General features: G+C 32.5%; 1 protein-coding gene across 1 annotated transcript in view; it reads right to left on the reverse strand.

The window, feature by feature from the left end:
- Positions 1–15794, reverse strand: part of LOC124353592 (collagen alpha-1(XV) chain-like) — a 642040-nt gene that overhangs the window by 326636 nt on the left and 299610 nt on the right. The window lies entirely within an intron of this gene.

Genomic DNA, 15794 nt, shown 5'->3' on the forward strand with positions numbered 1-15794 from the left:
ACGCTACCAAGGCTGCGGAGTCACAACCTGTTGCGACTTCAAGCCACTTTCTGCGGAACATCGTGCAACCTCAGCAGCAACTTCATTGGGAAACTGTATCTGAAAAAGAGACTTGTTGTGTACAGTGAATAAAAATGAAGTGCACCAAAAGCAAAGATGTATATGGCCTGTCTAGTTTATTTTTTGAAAATGGTGATTAGTGAAATAATGCTGCCTCTTATGCTGTGCATAAACGCTTGCCCTTAAAGAGGGTGTGTTTCCTACTTCACAGAAAGTGTCCAGAGTTGTGCCGGTGTTCAAGAAGGAATGACAGAAACCAGGTCTGTAACTACCGTCCTGTATCTCTTGTGCCTTGTAATTGGTAAAATCATAGAACATGTTGTACATAGGCAATTGTGTACCTTTTTTAAGTGAGAATGATATTTTTTCAAACTCACAATTTGGTTTCCGTAAAAATAGATCGACAGTTGATGCCCTTGAGTCCTTAAATTTCAAAAATGTTACAGGCTTTCGAAGACAGACGCCTTGCTCAGATCACAGCTTGTGATCTGAGTAAGGCGTTTGACTGTATTGACCACCAGATTTCTTTTGGAGAAACTTAATTATTATGGTGTTTGTGGTCACCAATTAGATTTCTTTAAATCGTACTTACTTGGAAGGTCGCAATATGTAGATAATGGTAAGGATCAATCTAAAAAAGTTGAGGTAAATGAAGGTGTGCCTCAGGGATCTATATTAGGCCCAACATTGTTTCTTTTGATTATGAATGATCTGCCAAATAATATTAGTCGATCCTTTACCGCTATGTTTGCGGACGACACTACTTTTTTTTAAGTGTTGACAGTGATGTAAATAGTCTTTCATTAGTAGTAGAAAACACCATGAAGCAAGCAGTAGATTGGTTTGCAGCAAACAGTTTAACACTGAATCAGGGCAAAACCCCAAAATCTTTTTATGTAGCTTAAAAAATAGTGTAAGCCTAGGCCATATTGAATCCATCACAGAAATTAAAATATTAGGAATAATAGTAGATAATAAGTTAACTTGGATCCCCAAATAGAATCAATGTGCACAAAGTTAGCCAAAGTAATTTACTTGCTCAAGAGTCTTTCTTCCATGTTACCATTACAATATTTACGTATAGTTTATTTTGCTTTTTTTCATTCTGTGATATGTTATGGTGTTCTCCTGTGGGGAAACAGCAGTCATGTAAATAATATTTTATTGCTCCAAAAGAAGGCCATTAGGATTGTTACCAAATCTCTAGTCAAAGCTCATTGCAAACCCCTTTTTGTAGATAGTAGAATTTTAACTGTGATAAACCTGTATATATTTGTCTGTGTGGTAAATGTGAAAAATAACTCAAATTTAGTTTCCGTACATAGTGATGTTCACAATCATGACACTCGCAATCAGTCTAAGGCAGGTAATCCCACTTTGCAGATTAAGTAAGAGTACAAATAGTTACAATGTTGTTGGCCTCAAGTTGTACAATAAACTACATATTGCATCCAAGTCCTTACCTCTTAGTCTATTTAAGGTCAGATTTCACAAATGGTTAATTGCTAACCCTTTTTATGACTTAAAAGATTTTTTTAAAGTTTGATAATATTATAATTTAACTAGGGCCTACTTGTTATATAGACTATTATTTTAGGCTACTTATGTTTCATACATTTAAATTATTGTAATAGCCTAACTTATTGTTACAAAATTGACTATGTCTATCACATTTTTTGTAATGTTTAATGACAATAAAGAACTTATGACTTATGACTTATGACTTATCAGGGATTTACTAACAGCTTGGTGTCATTTTTGGATAGGCGTTATCAAAGTTTATCACTCATGGTGCTGGTAAAATTCCATTTAAGTCTGTCTATCTGCCTGTGTATTCTTGCACGATACCTTGTAGACGAACTGACCTACAAATTCTAAACTATGCATGAAGCTTCAATGGAATTTTTGCTAAGCGTTAGTGACAATTTTTACATAGGTCTTATTGGGAACCATGTTGGTAAAGAGAAAATGGTATAATAGATCAATTTGTATGCAAACTCAGTATACTCAATAGAGGTTTTAACACTTGACATATTAACAGATGTAGCCTAATTATCCCAACATCATTATTTGGGGACTCGTGGTGTAGACTTTTATTATTCAAGCAATAATATGAAACAAATTTAATTGACGCAAATGTGAATGCATCATGTGACCAGGTATCACAAGAAATATTTCATCTGTATACTTCAATTTTGCATGGAACTTCATTTCTACATAGACAAGAATAAGTTCTATAAGGTTGCATGTCCACCCATGGAATTTGGCTGAGCGTTATTGAAGCCTACCCAATGAATACTTCCGGTACAAGGAAGAAATCCTTACTAATTTCATGCAACATTTCAGATAACTGTTTATACGGTTTTGCGTCATACAAGTCTTTCTTCAGCCTATGGTCTGAAAGAATGATCGTTGTAACATGTTCTTAAATGTATGTGTTCTTATGTCTGTTTTTCCTTAAACCATTAAAATGCCACTTTACTATGTCAAGGAAGCAACTAGCTTCGAGTACCTTATGTTAAAACACTCACAGCTTTGATTATAAGGATGATTTTATAAAATTTTTAAATTTTTGTACTCTGTTATTAAATGGTATCTAGAAATCATTAGATTTAATTCGTCAATGGCGCGATTCTGGAGTAAAAGTTAGATATACTTTTGTCTTTGCTATTGGAATTACTAGTGAGCAAGCACTAAAATTGAAATGTTAACAAATGCCTCTTTAATGAACTGAGACTGTCAATATTGTCAGTTAGTTTTTATTATTAAACATATATACTACTACAATTGTGTTTCCGAATTATTACAAATATTTCAAGCAACTTTACGGCAATCTTTCTCTTCATACAAACCTTTCTTGGTGTGCTACGAACGTTTTTCAAAAATAATTCGTCGAATTGGTCTAACAGTTCTCGAGATTTAGAGATTCATTGTTATATAATAGATATAACCTGGTATACTGATATATTTCATAACTTATGGAATAAAGTTAATAAAATTAATTGTAATCTTTAAACAATGAAATGTATCGCTAAAAGTAGCATTAAGATAAAAATTATATTTTGTAACGTATGCATCACTTTTAATAAACAATTAAAATTCAATCTAGTATATATTACTAAAAGCTTTACGGAAAAAAGGACTTCATTGCTCAAACATTAAAACACGTTTTTTCACAAGATGTTTGCTCAGGACTGGTAAATATTGTTCCTCTCAACGAACAAGAACTTTCATCAACCTCTACACACCTTCATTCTTGAACACTTCTTTAAAAAACTAAAATCAATTATCTCCTCTAGGCTTACTCCTACAAAAATATACATTAAACTTTATTTCATACCAGAGAGGTGAAAAAAGAAATATTTTTTATTTAAATCTGATTGCTTTAGATATTTTCTAATTTGCGTAAAAAAACTATTAATAACCCACTCCTATTACGCTGATTCCCGGAGACATTGTTAACGAAAAGGCTGTTTTAAAAATAAGTAATACTACATTTGAAATGTAAGTTCAGTAAGGATCCTAACTATCATGCATAATGCTACATCACTTTATTAGCATACATAACAATTAACCTGTACAAGAACAAAATTTTAAGTGCAGGAGTGACTAATATTGACCACTGATATAATGATCTGAAGACTACAATTAATAATACGATGTAACTAAATAATAAGTATTATACCATCAACAAGTACTATGCAAAAACGACATGCAAAATAACAATAGTAAACAGCTACTAATAATTGACTTGGAAAACAATTAAATGTATAATACTATAAACTTATACTAAATCAATACAGCATACTAAATAAGAGGAACAAACAGCTAGCAACAATTAACTAAAAAAAATATATAAACAAATAAAATATATAAAACTATCAGCTGATATTTCATAAAAACAACATGAAAACTCATAGGAACTAACAGCTAGCAACAATTTACACCAATAATTTAATAAGACTGCGGGAAACGAGCGGAAATGAAAGATCTTTATTAGTAGATCTTTAGCATTTTATTGAAAGAACTTAAAATCGAGTACTATTCCTGGTCACCTAGCACTTGGGGATATAGCAGCTTAATGAATCACAAATAGATTGATGTAAAGTAGCAATAAATGTAATTTAATTAAAACTAGACAAATAAGATAAAACAACAAGGGCACTTTGATCAATTTAAATGGTGACCATCTGAAGTATTAAAATGGTTTGCCAAAGTCCCCTTTGTAACTCCGGTGTAACTAGAACTAGGATATCTACATTATGCACTAGCCATGTAGTTAAGTGGATGCTGTAACGTAATATGAAAAATGCAGGATAAGGAGGGCTGGATCCTTAGGTTACAATTTATGAGGGTCGTCCATTCTTGTAACAGAGACTTCGCGATAAACCCAGCAGTCAGTTGAGGTACCTGCCGATAGTAAGTTACTACTGGATACTTTTGGACATTCATAACCCGCTTCATTCTTCAACATTTATTATACGCACTAAAACACAAGTCAATACTTTGTTTAAAGTTTGTTATTGACGATGGAAGGTTTTGCCATTGTTATATGTTACAAAAGGTATAACAAAACGTTTCGAGGATTGTAATCTATCCTCTTCGTCAGGTGGGTGAGGTGTTAATACATACAAAAATAAAGAACTTTGGAATAAATTAATTCTAGACCTTATTTATAAAGAAGTAACGAAAGGAAGGCCTGAAATTTAAAGATTTCAATAGTCTTTTCGGTAAAGATTTAATGCAATACACGTCATTAGACACATACATATACAGGATGTAAAAAAGGGACTGGCTATGCATTTTCGGATTCTATTTGTGATTCTAAGCTAAAAACAAACAATAATCTTCTCCGATTTCCACTTCGTTTAGCAGCTATACGCCAATTTTTTCATTAAAACAATTTTATTTTTGTTTTTTTATCTTTACGAGTGTTACGAAACTTGGTAAACGGGCCCTGTCAAAAAAGTATTATATAAGAAAAAAACATTTTAAAATTAGTTTAAATATTTTCGAAATGGCAGCCATTTAATTACTGTTTTATGAAATACCTAATAAACCACTGATTTTATCAAAATTGTATAAGACACAAAAGTCTGTTAATCACTTTTGCTTTCAAAAGATTAACAGTTAACATTCGTATAAATCGGTTAGAAATTTATATTTTATGGAATGTATGCAAACTAAATGGCCCATAATTTGACAGTATTTGACTGGCGGAGTTGGTGGGGTTCCCTAAGTGTCAAAGGTTATTGCTAGCCCAGAAATAAGGACGTTCCACCTCCTGCCTGGTTTAACTAGAGAGGCTGGTTCAGAGCTGGCTTTCACTTTTCCGAGGAGAATTCCCCCTTAGTAATTTTATGTCGTTATAAGTTTATTTGCTAAATATATGTTCACATGAACAGAGGTCTCGACTATACCACCATTTGGAGCCTCCATCGGCGATTGAATATTTTAATTTGTGACGATTACTTGAGGGAACAAAACTTTAATGAGATGTTTCAGATGTTTAATGAAATAATTTGTACTAGTGAACAGAGTCAAAGTTAAAAATGTAGAATTATTACGAATATAAACGGATTTGAATAATAAATCATAAACTAAAACCCTTTTTTATACTATTTTATATGAAATAAAATAATTTTCAAAAAGGGTTTTAGTTCACGATTCATTATTTTAATGAAAAGATAACCCCATAATGTGGAGTTAATAACATAAACGGATTAATATAATATACGAGGAAATAATTTTTAATACAGTAAAGTGCTTTGAATATAGTAATATAGACGTTTCATAAAAGTATTTTGATAATTCGTATTGTTCATTTTAAGATGAATTATATAGTATAAGAAATTATAATAAGATGCGAGTTCGAAGCGAGTGGAGCGGTTTTATTATAAAACCTGTCAGCGGTATTTTATTTTTAAGATATATTTTGTGTTATTTATGGTTTTACCAAAATTTAAATTTTTAATTAACAATTTAATACTTACTCAGTTTTATTTTCAAATTATAACAAATTTTAGATAACGAATTGATTTTTTTAATATAGCATATTGAATAACTGATTTCTTTATGTTTTTTAAGAACAAACAATCTATTTATAAAAGCCTGTATTATTTTGGTTAAAAAGATATTACGAGAATATATCGAACTTGTTTGAATATTCGATAAAAAATCATTTAAAAACACAAAAAATAAAATAATAAATCAAAATAATATTTGCTGTTGTTTTATTTATGGAATCAACAATCTATTGATGAACTAACTTTACTATTTTGCTTAATTTTAATTTAACTGCATGTGCGGTAAAAGTTAGGATACGGTTTTACCTCAGTATTTATAACGCACTCTACGTCAAATTGTGCACTTAATAAGACAATGCGAACACCTTTTCATCTAGATTAAACAGAATTTCTGCAGGGTTTAACCAGATGGAGCTCTTTTGTAGCCTATTGTTTCTGACGTCAAAACGATGAAAACCGAAAACAACGAAGAACTTATCGTTTTTCCAAGTTAACGGTGTGGTATGATGTTTTTAAGAGAGATTTTGTTTCTAATAGGTGAGTTATCCACCTGAGCAAGAGATCAGATTGAAAATTTCGAAACGTACAATTACTGATTTCTTGTTTCACTACACGATATAAAATTTAAAAATTCCCGTTATGTCCATGTATCTATATGGTCAGCACTGAGAATGGATTTCTATTTTGAGAAGCTGTTTACAGTAAAATACATGTTATGTATTGGTCTTAACAGAAATATTCCTCAGAGAAATCCTGCTGAGACGCGAGTAAAATCATCGAGGCAAGTGACTTTAGTAACATTTAAAGTTAAATTTAAACTGTTTGAAATAATATATATCTTTTTCAATAAAAATTTTAATATTTATTTACGTTTTTTATTGTGAAACAAATTGTCTCAAAACGAAAGTTGAATGTAATGAAAATGTTTGATTTCAAAACATTTGAGAACTTCTAGAAATAACGCGATGGTACTATAAAGATCCATCTATTATTTGCTGCCGGTCTTTGAGGACTGAATTGAGTAGAGCCTTTGCAACAGATAAAGAAACACAGCCCCACCCACTGACTGTTTCTCTCCATACACACACTCCATCTTCGTTAGTAGGAAGAAGAATGGAAAGTAGCGTGAACATCGCCAGTGTTTTACTGTATCTGCATTCGTAATAGCACTCAACAACTAATGAGCTTTTATGATACGCTTTCCACGAAGCTCTTCTTTATGTATAATTATTTCATCTATGAAATTCCATTACGTTATCATTATCTTAATGAGATGTACTGCAGAATTAATAAATTTTCCAAACTACGTTTTTCCTCAAAATGTACACACTTCTTAGTAACGTCTATATAATGGATTAGTGATTGTACTAGATTAAAAATACAATGTGTCCTGCTACAGTTGAATTTATACAAACATATATTAGGTACACGACACATAAGTTTCTAATGTCATGTTTTATATAGCTGTATTCCAAGATTTGCTTTGCATAATAATATTTATAATATACAATTTCATTCCAGTAGGTTATACATAACGAAAATTGTGTACTTTTGGAAAATTATTGCGAACTAAAAATCTGCTAGTTTACCTAACTAGACTAATCGGGTAACTAACTAAAGCTATTACTACGAAAATTATTTCAGGAATATAAATGTTTTAGTTACCCTAACTAGACTACTCGAGTACTGTCTGTAGCTATGACGAAAGTTATTGCGGACTATAAATCTGTTAGTTAATCTACCTAGACTAATCGGTTACTGTCTGTAGCTAAGACAAAACTTATTTCGCACTATAAATCTGTTAGTTAATATACCTAGACAAATCGGGTAACTGTCTATAGCTATGACGAAAATTATTGCGGACTATAAATCTGTTACTAATCTACCTAGACTAATCGGTTACTGTCTGTAGCTAAGACAAAACTTATTGCGGACTATAAATATGTTAGTTAATATACCTAGACAAATCGGGTAACTATCTATAGCTATGACGAAAATTATTGCGGACTATAAATCTGTTACTAATCTACCTAGACTAATCGATTACTGTCTGCAGCTAAGACAAAACTTATTTCGGACTATAAATATGTTAGTTAATATACCTAGACAAATCGGGTAACTATCTATAGCTATGACGAAAATTATTGCGGACTATAAATCTGTTACTAATCTACCTAGACTAATCGATTACTATCTGTAGCTAAGACAAAACTTATTTCGGACTATAAATATGTTAGTTAATATACCTAGACAAATCGGGTAACTATCTATAGGTATCACGAAACTATTGCGGACTATAAATCTGTTAGTTAATCCAATTAGACAAATCGGGTAACTGTCTATAGCTATGACGAAAATTAAATAGGAAGTTTGATGGAACAAAACTTAAATGCATACATAGAATTTTAATATACCAGGTAGAATTACGCCACAACATGCGTCGTAATTAGCTTTGCACAGTTAGTATCCAAAATTTGAAATATATATCTTTCATTTCATTCTCGAGGTCTCTTGTGGACAGATAGACAGACAGACAATCATAGAAAACAGAAGTTTACCCAAAACTTAAGTACATAAAACTCATTCTTGTAGAAATCGATTTTCACGTCAAATTTTTAGTATCTCGCTACATAATCCTTTCACATTGTTTTCATTATATCAGTTTTCAAGTAAATATATAAATTATTTAAGTGTACATACTAAGTCAGTAATATAAAACGATCTTGTATTTCTTAATACATACTTTGGTTACGTGTGTTATTATGTTTATGTTCAAATCTGTTATATTTATATTGAGTTAATTTATACAATTATTTTTTCAGCTATTTTCTCGTTCCTATTATGATTATCACCAAACCAATTTAGAATCAGTATAAAGTATGTTTTAACCACAAACGCATTAGAGCATCAAATTAAACAGCAATAGTCAAGGTCACTCAGTAAAACCATCAGTGAAATGGTAACCACTGTATTAGTTATTGTACAATACTTAAACTACACATTTATTGGTAGTTATTGTTTGGTAATTAACTATATGTATATACCTGGTCAGTTATTGTGCAATAGTTACAAGGCCATGTAATATAGCTGGAAAGTTATTGTGCAGTAGTTTAACTATATTGATTAAAGCGTGACAGTTACATGCAGCTGTACAGGAGATTAAGTACATGTATTATTGCTGGACAGTAACTATGAAGTAATTAACTACATGTATAATAGCTAGACAGTCATTGGATAGTATTTGTATACAGTATTATAGCTAGACAGTTACTTTTAGTTGTACAAAATTTACACTACTGGACGATCAAAGATCTCAAGTTTGATTCCTTTTAAATATTTCAAAGGAGGTTTTGAGAGACAAAAAAAGCTATGTAGACTTTTCAATTAATATCAAGAGTTCATAGAACTCATCTGGTTAAATTTTGCAGCCCTTTCAGAGCACCTGAAGATGGCTGGAAAGGAGTTTCCTGATCTCTCGGACTTGAGGCTCTTGCACAGTCGAACTCAGAAAGATTACGCAATTTTGTTATGGACTACAACTGAGAATTGGTAGATACGGAAGCACGAAAGACGTGCTATGAGATAGTCATGAGGGCATGAAACATAGCTGTCCAGAGAATATTATGTGATTTGCATAAAATATAGTTTTTTTTTGTTTTTTACTTCAGTAATTTACATATATTATTGGCAACCCTACTTAATTCCAGATAGCTGTTTAATCATATAGATGTTTTAAAAGGAAAGACGGTCCTTTTCTTGGGTTGAGTTTGTATATTCCCCAAAGAGATTTGTCTTGGAAACTTCAGAGCAATCAGATTGGGGGAGATGTCGGTTCAGTACCAGTTCGAGTGTACTGATAAAAAGTGTTCCAGTCTCAGACATTACGTTATTTCCGACCCGGACTGAAGGGTTTACACCGTTGTGTGGCCTCCTTAACTTTATATATATAAAGTACTTTAGTTTAAAGTTAAACAATAAAATCTTTCTATTGTCATACTAATTTACACATTAGCATGTAAATTACTGAAACCGTTCTTGAAGTTCGGATGTCATTAAATTTCTTTAATTTAGCAATTATAATGATTTACAATTAGTGTTTTTTTTTTTTTTTTATTTTAACTAATCCCCTTATTAATATTATGTCGCCTAAACAATTGTAGTTTTTGCCCTGAGAACTGACTAGAATAACTAAGGAGCACGTGTCTTACCTGCTGTAAATTTGCAATTTTTCGATTATGTTTCACTCGGTCTACTTAAGTGCCTATGTATTTCTAACAAAAATGCTGTACATAGTTATTAGTGGCCTGCAGTATAGTAAGCGTCCAACACTCGAGTGATCGATATAATCGAATCGTCAATTAGAAAGATCTATATGCTGTCAAATATGATTTTTTTTTAACCCTGTTAAGTAATTGTAACTGCCAAAACTTAGTATAAAGAAATTTGTGTTATTTTTATATTTATATAATCTAAAATGCATATATTTCTTTGACATTTACAACTGTAGCTTCACCAACAATGTTAAAAGTTGAAACTATAGAAGTATATATGACTAATATTTAAAGTGTTTGACGAAGGAGGTTACAATTAATGAACTCTTAAAATTATAAAAGGACCTATATTCATAATACGAAATCTAGTCTTGATTATGTAGAGATTATGTAATATACAATCTTAAAAGTCTATAACTATTATTATTATAACGATAGGAATGATGCCCTAAAATATTCAACGAAAGTTGTGAAACAACATGTATATTGTTTGCTACAATGAATGATTTTTGTGGAAATCAATATGAGCAAAAAGTTGACTTAGCTCTAAATATGTTTCATTTTATTATATCCCTAAAGCATACTGATAGTTTATAGTATATACTATACCATATTCAATGTACTATAGTATATTGTAGAATATACCATATATTACCTATTACCAATATACCATATATAAGTATATGCAAGATACCTACGTGAAACAGTTAAAAAATTGGTAATAAACACTACTATACTATCAACCGTTAACAAGTCATCTTCTTGCACCTATAAGTATTAAGAAGTGAGGATTATCCATCTGCAGTCGTCCTAGTTTAAAATTTAAAAATACAGCACAAAGTATAATACACAAATAAATAATGAAACACAACTTTGATAGACCTATCACAAAAGAAGTGATTGCACGACATCATATCGTGGTCTGCTGAAGACTTCACTGTTATAATACTTTTTGATGCCAGAAGATGAACTGTTAGAAGTTGAAAATGTAGTAGCGTTATCACTGATATTTGAACTGTTTGACGAAGAAATGTGATAATTAATGCACTTTTAAAATAAGAAAAGGTCCTACAATGATAATATGAAATCTAGTCTCGATTAAGTAGCCAGAGACTAACAGAGAGGATGTCTACTGGATAGTCTCTATGGATACAAAAAAGTACAGTCTGTTCCGAAACCAAGATCTCCTGCCCGCTAGCAGGAACGTGATACTCTTACGAGAGTGCGTGGACTGTTGGCGCAGAACAGTATCGGGTGTCATGTGTCGCTACTCGTCCAACTTCTCAAGTCATTGATTGTAAAATTATAACTGACTTTCGAGGTACTGTGAGTTGCAATAAGAAAATTTCTATTTCAATTCCGACTGAGGATGTCTTTGTGACTCAAGGTACCAAGTGTTATGGGATTGCCTCAAACAGGTAGATCTAGCAAGCAGTAGTACAGTTGCAAATTCGAATATGTTGACCTTGCAAGCAACAGGACTATTGAAATTTCAATTGGGCTTGTGTCTGAGATTAAAAATGCCGTTATGGGATTCCATCAAGCTGTAGAATAACTGCAATTTTTGATTGTGGGTATGTTTCAAATTCAAAATTCCAAGTGTTATAGGATTACTTCAAACAGGTGACCTTGAAAGCAATAGTAAATATCAAATTCAATTTAAGGTCTGTTTGAAACTCAAATTTCGTAGTTTTATACGATTTCCTCAAAAAACAACAGGAAAATTGCAACTTTACTTACCCCGCTTAAGACTAATTAGTTTGAGGTTGTTTTGGGTGGACTTTAAGTTTCGTTGTACCAACATCTCGTGTATTTGGTGCACCAACACAACCTCGGCTTTGTGAAACCAACATTTGTAGTCCTCTAGTCGATTATTATATATAAAGTTATTGATGAAGTTTGTGATGTCAGGAGAGGGTGCACGATTATTACGTTAGGACTATGTTTTTCTTAATAAGTCAGTCAGCGTTCGTCCCAGGCATACCAAACATGACATTTAAAATTACTTAGAATTCAACTACCAGCTCGTGTTTATAAAGATATATGAAGTAAAAAATCTAATTTAGTTTTATTTACGGAAAACCGTACCATGCGCCAATGGCGCAGTGTAGTGGGTACGGCGGTTATCGCAAGATAACCAGATCAAGCAACTCCGAGCGTGGCTGCTGCTTGGACAGGTGACCGCTGAGCGATCCTGTCCTTGCAAGCGGCCCGCCTGCCCGGCCATTGGTGGTGGTTCGGAAGTCACCTTTAAGCCGTTGGTCCCCAGGTTAAGTGTTAGAGAGGGCTTCTTAGCCCTAACTTCGCCTGGTAAAATAAGACATTCTTTACTTTTACTTTTACTTTTTTACCATGCAATAATATATTTTTTTAATTGTGATGGGATTTTATCTTCTGTGCTTGGTAATGACAAAATCCTGAACAAATTCTTGCATGAATTACTTTTTTATCCGTAGTTGAAACTATTAACAATTTTCAATAACATATATCAGTGTATTGTCGCACATTGATAACACATTATGTATTGTTCTGATTAAATCAGCTTAAAAGTTTATAGCACAATGGAATTTTTCAACGATTTGAAGATTTTACATTACGCACAATAGTTACAAATTGCTGGTTGGAACACTCTTGAATTGCCCAATACTTTTCTGTGGCACACCAGAAATAACATTAGTTGGCCCTTTAAACACATGTCACTAAACGTTTTAAAGAATTAAATTATACATAAATCTGATAGTTTGATGCGTATGTTGTTTTGAACGATTTCATTTAAACTTCCTAATTATTTGAATATTTTGCTTTTTAAAACGCTAATATACAAGGTTCATATTCACACTTAGATTCTTAACTTACAATTCAATATTATTTGCAATAATTTCCACTATTTACGCAGTGTTATATTCTAGATTCCCTCAAAATAGATAACAGTACAAAACAATCGACATTAGCGTTTTATTACACAAATTTAAATCGCTTACATGAACAATATTTTGGTGTTCTTAAAATGTTTACCAATTTCTTCGTCTTCATACTAGTATTGGTGGATATGGTGTTGGTGTGTGATTCTCAAAGTTGGTGGTAGTGTTTGGGGAAGGGGTGGAATCCTACCCCCCGTGCCCACGCCGCCCCGATCATCGCGACGTATTGTAGCAGTCTGTTTTGTCCATTCAATACCGCTCCCAGAATCGTTACTCGAATACACCTCTCCACATTGAAGTTGTATACTTAATGGTAGATTGGCTACAGATGATTCCAAAGAGAATGGTCAGGATGCAAGGAGTTATGAAGTTCGTCTCAGGAAACTTTCTGGACGCTTTTATTTTAGGATACGGGAGTTCAAGAAGATAATCTTAAGAACCCTGGGAGTTTTTCCCCCAAATTTTGCTTCCAAGCAGAAGAAAGCGTGAAGATCTTCCTTAGACTCTCTGGATGCCTGTCCTATTGAAGTTCACAGATGGATGTGAAAGGACTCTTCTCTGCTGACTCAAGAATTCAAAGGAGCTCTTACGAAGCCTTTTCGGAACTGTTGAAATTAAAACCTCCTGTTGTCTACTCTTTTGAGCTGAATCCTCTTCGAGAAATCCTGGTGGTTGGGACTTTGGTTGACTTTCCCTTTCCTTACTGAAGACGAAGCTGTCTCTAGAAAAAGAGTAGACGACTGTAGCGGAGACTTGACTAACTCTTTCTTCGTTAGAACCTTCTCTCAATCAGGTTGATATACTCTTTGTAGTGAACCTCCTGAACTTTCTTTCGACTTCTTTTTAGAAGTTTCCTTTCAACTAGATTTAACCGCAAATTTTTACAGTATAAGAGCTCTTAAAAACATGTTCAACAAGCTCAAGCCTTTAATTAAAGACATCTAGAAGTATTTAATTTATTTGGTTTCCATGAAAACAAACAATTATAACTGTTTTGAACTGATTTATATTAAATTTGTGTGTGATACAGAAAAAAGTATATTAGTACAAGTTCATGCCTCCCTGAATCGTTTAAATACCATTTAGATCCAGTAACTCAGTAATATTAGTGATCATTATGGTTTTATTAGAAAATCACGTATATGCAGTCAAATCGTGTTTTTTTACACAAAAGTTCTGCAATAGAGGCCTATCATTATGTACTAATGGGTGAAATCCAACTCTAAAACTTAGAAATAGAACACTTTTATGTAGGGTATCAGCAAAACTTCACAGGTCGGATTTAAATCGCTGCATTAGAGAACTGTTTCTTAAAAAACGTTCTGTTATCGCGCGGTAACTTTGGTTGCCCGCTGCACAGACCTTGTCTCCACCGATATTCTTCTGGTTTCTTTAATTCTATGGTTGACTCACATCGACGGAATATTCTAGACTGAGTTTTGACGTCTTAAGATAGCATCTCAATAGGAGCAACTGTTGGAGGACTCGTATACACATTTAGTATAGAAACAGTTCAGTACATGCAACTTTCAAAACTCTACAAAGGACCTGACAGAACGCAACGATAGCGATATCGCAGCCAGACAATAGATGTCCTTAGATATTTTTGACCTCAAATTTAATAGAATTCTCCTTGGACCAAGAAGAATCAATGTACCTAGTTTCATATCTATAGGATCTTTATAACACAAGTTATCACACAAGCGGGCTGACAAATAGACTTAGCTGTTTCTATTTGGGTCAGATTAAAAAAAGTACATTTCCTACTTTAATTACTTGTAGCCTAATTTCGCGTTTAGGGGGTAACACATTTTCGGTTTTTCCGTATTTATGGAAGTTGTTTGTCCTTATGTCTATAAATTTGAAAAGTTAAAGAATGTTTTATTTTACCAGGCAAAGTTTATTTTAGTTATTTATGACTATCATATTTATTAGTTATTTTACCGGGGGCAATATAACGGGCAAAATTTCACCAATATACCGAATCTAGGCTTATTATTCCGTTTCAAAACTTTTATAAGTTCAAGGCCGTGTGTAAAGCCCCCTAATTCGTGGCAATCCCTGAATGTGACGAAAAGCACACACACAACATACACAAAATATTTTTATTTTTGATACAAATATAAAAATCAAAAGAGAGTTATAAGAGATTTGACTGATATTGAATTATGTAAACAATACTTAGGACGATAAACTAAGTATTTGCTATACGGTTCAGAACATTTCCGTAAATTACAGCGTAATGGATATCAAGAACAGGTTTAAGATGTCATAGTTATTTTTCGTGGTATTATTTCGTCTCACCACAACTAAACAAATTGGTTCGTTTCTGAGAAAAATATTACTCGTTCCTACCGTACAAATGATCATTAGACATGCAGTTTAAAATAAACCCACACAGGCCTAAAATTTTTCATAACGATAATTTTACACTCTTTTGCCTATTCTACCCTTATACTGAGTAGCAAATATAAATAATTTTGAAAAAATAATAAACAGAAAATATACAGTATATG

The sequence above is a fragment of the Homalodisca vitripennis genome, chromosome 2 (genome assembly GCF_021130785.1).
Source record: "Homalodisca vitripennis isolate AUS2020 chromosome 2, UT_GWSS_2.1, whole genome shotgun sequence".
In the NCBI taxonomy this organism is placed as follows: domain Eukaryota; kingdom Metazoa; phylum Arthropoda; class Insecta; order Hemiptera; family Cicadellidae; genus Homalodisca; species Homalodisca vitripennis.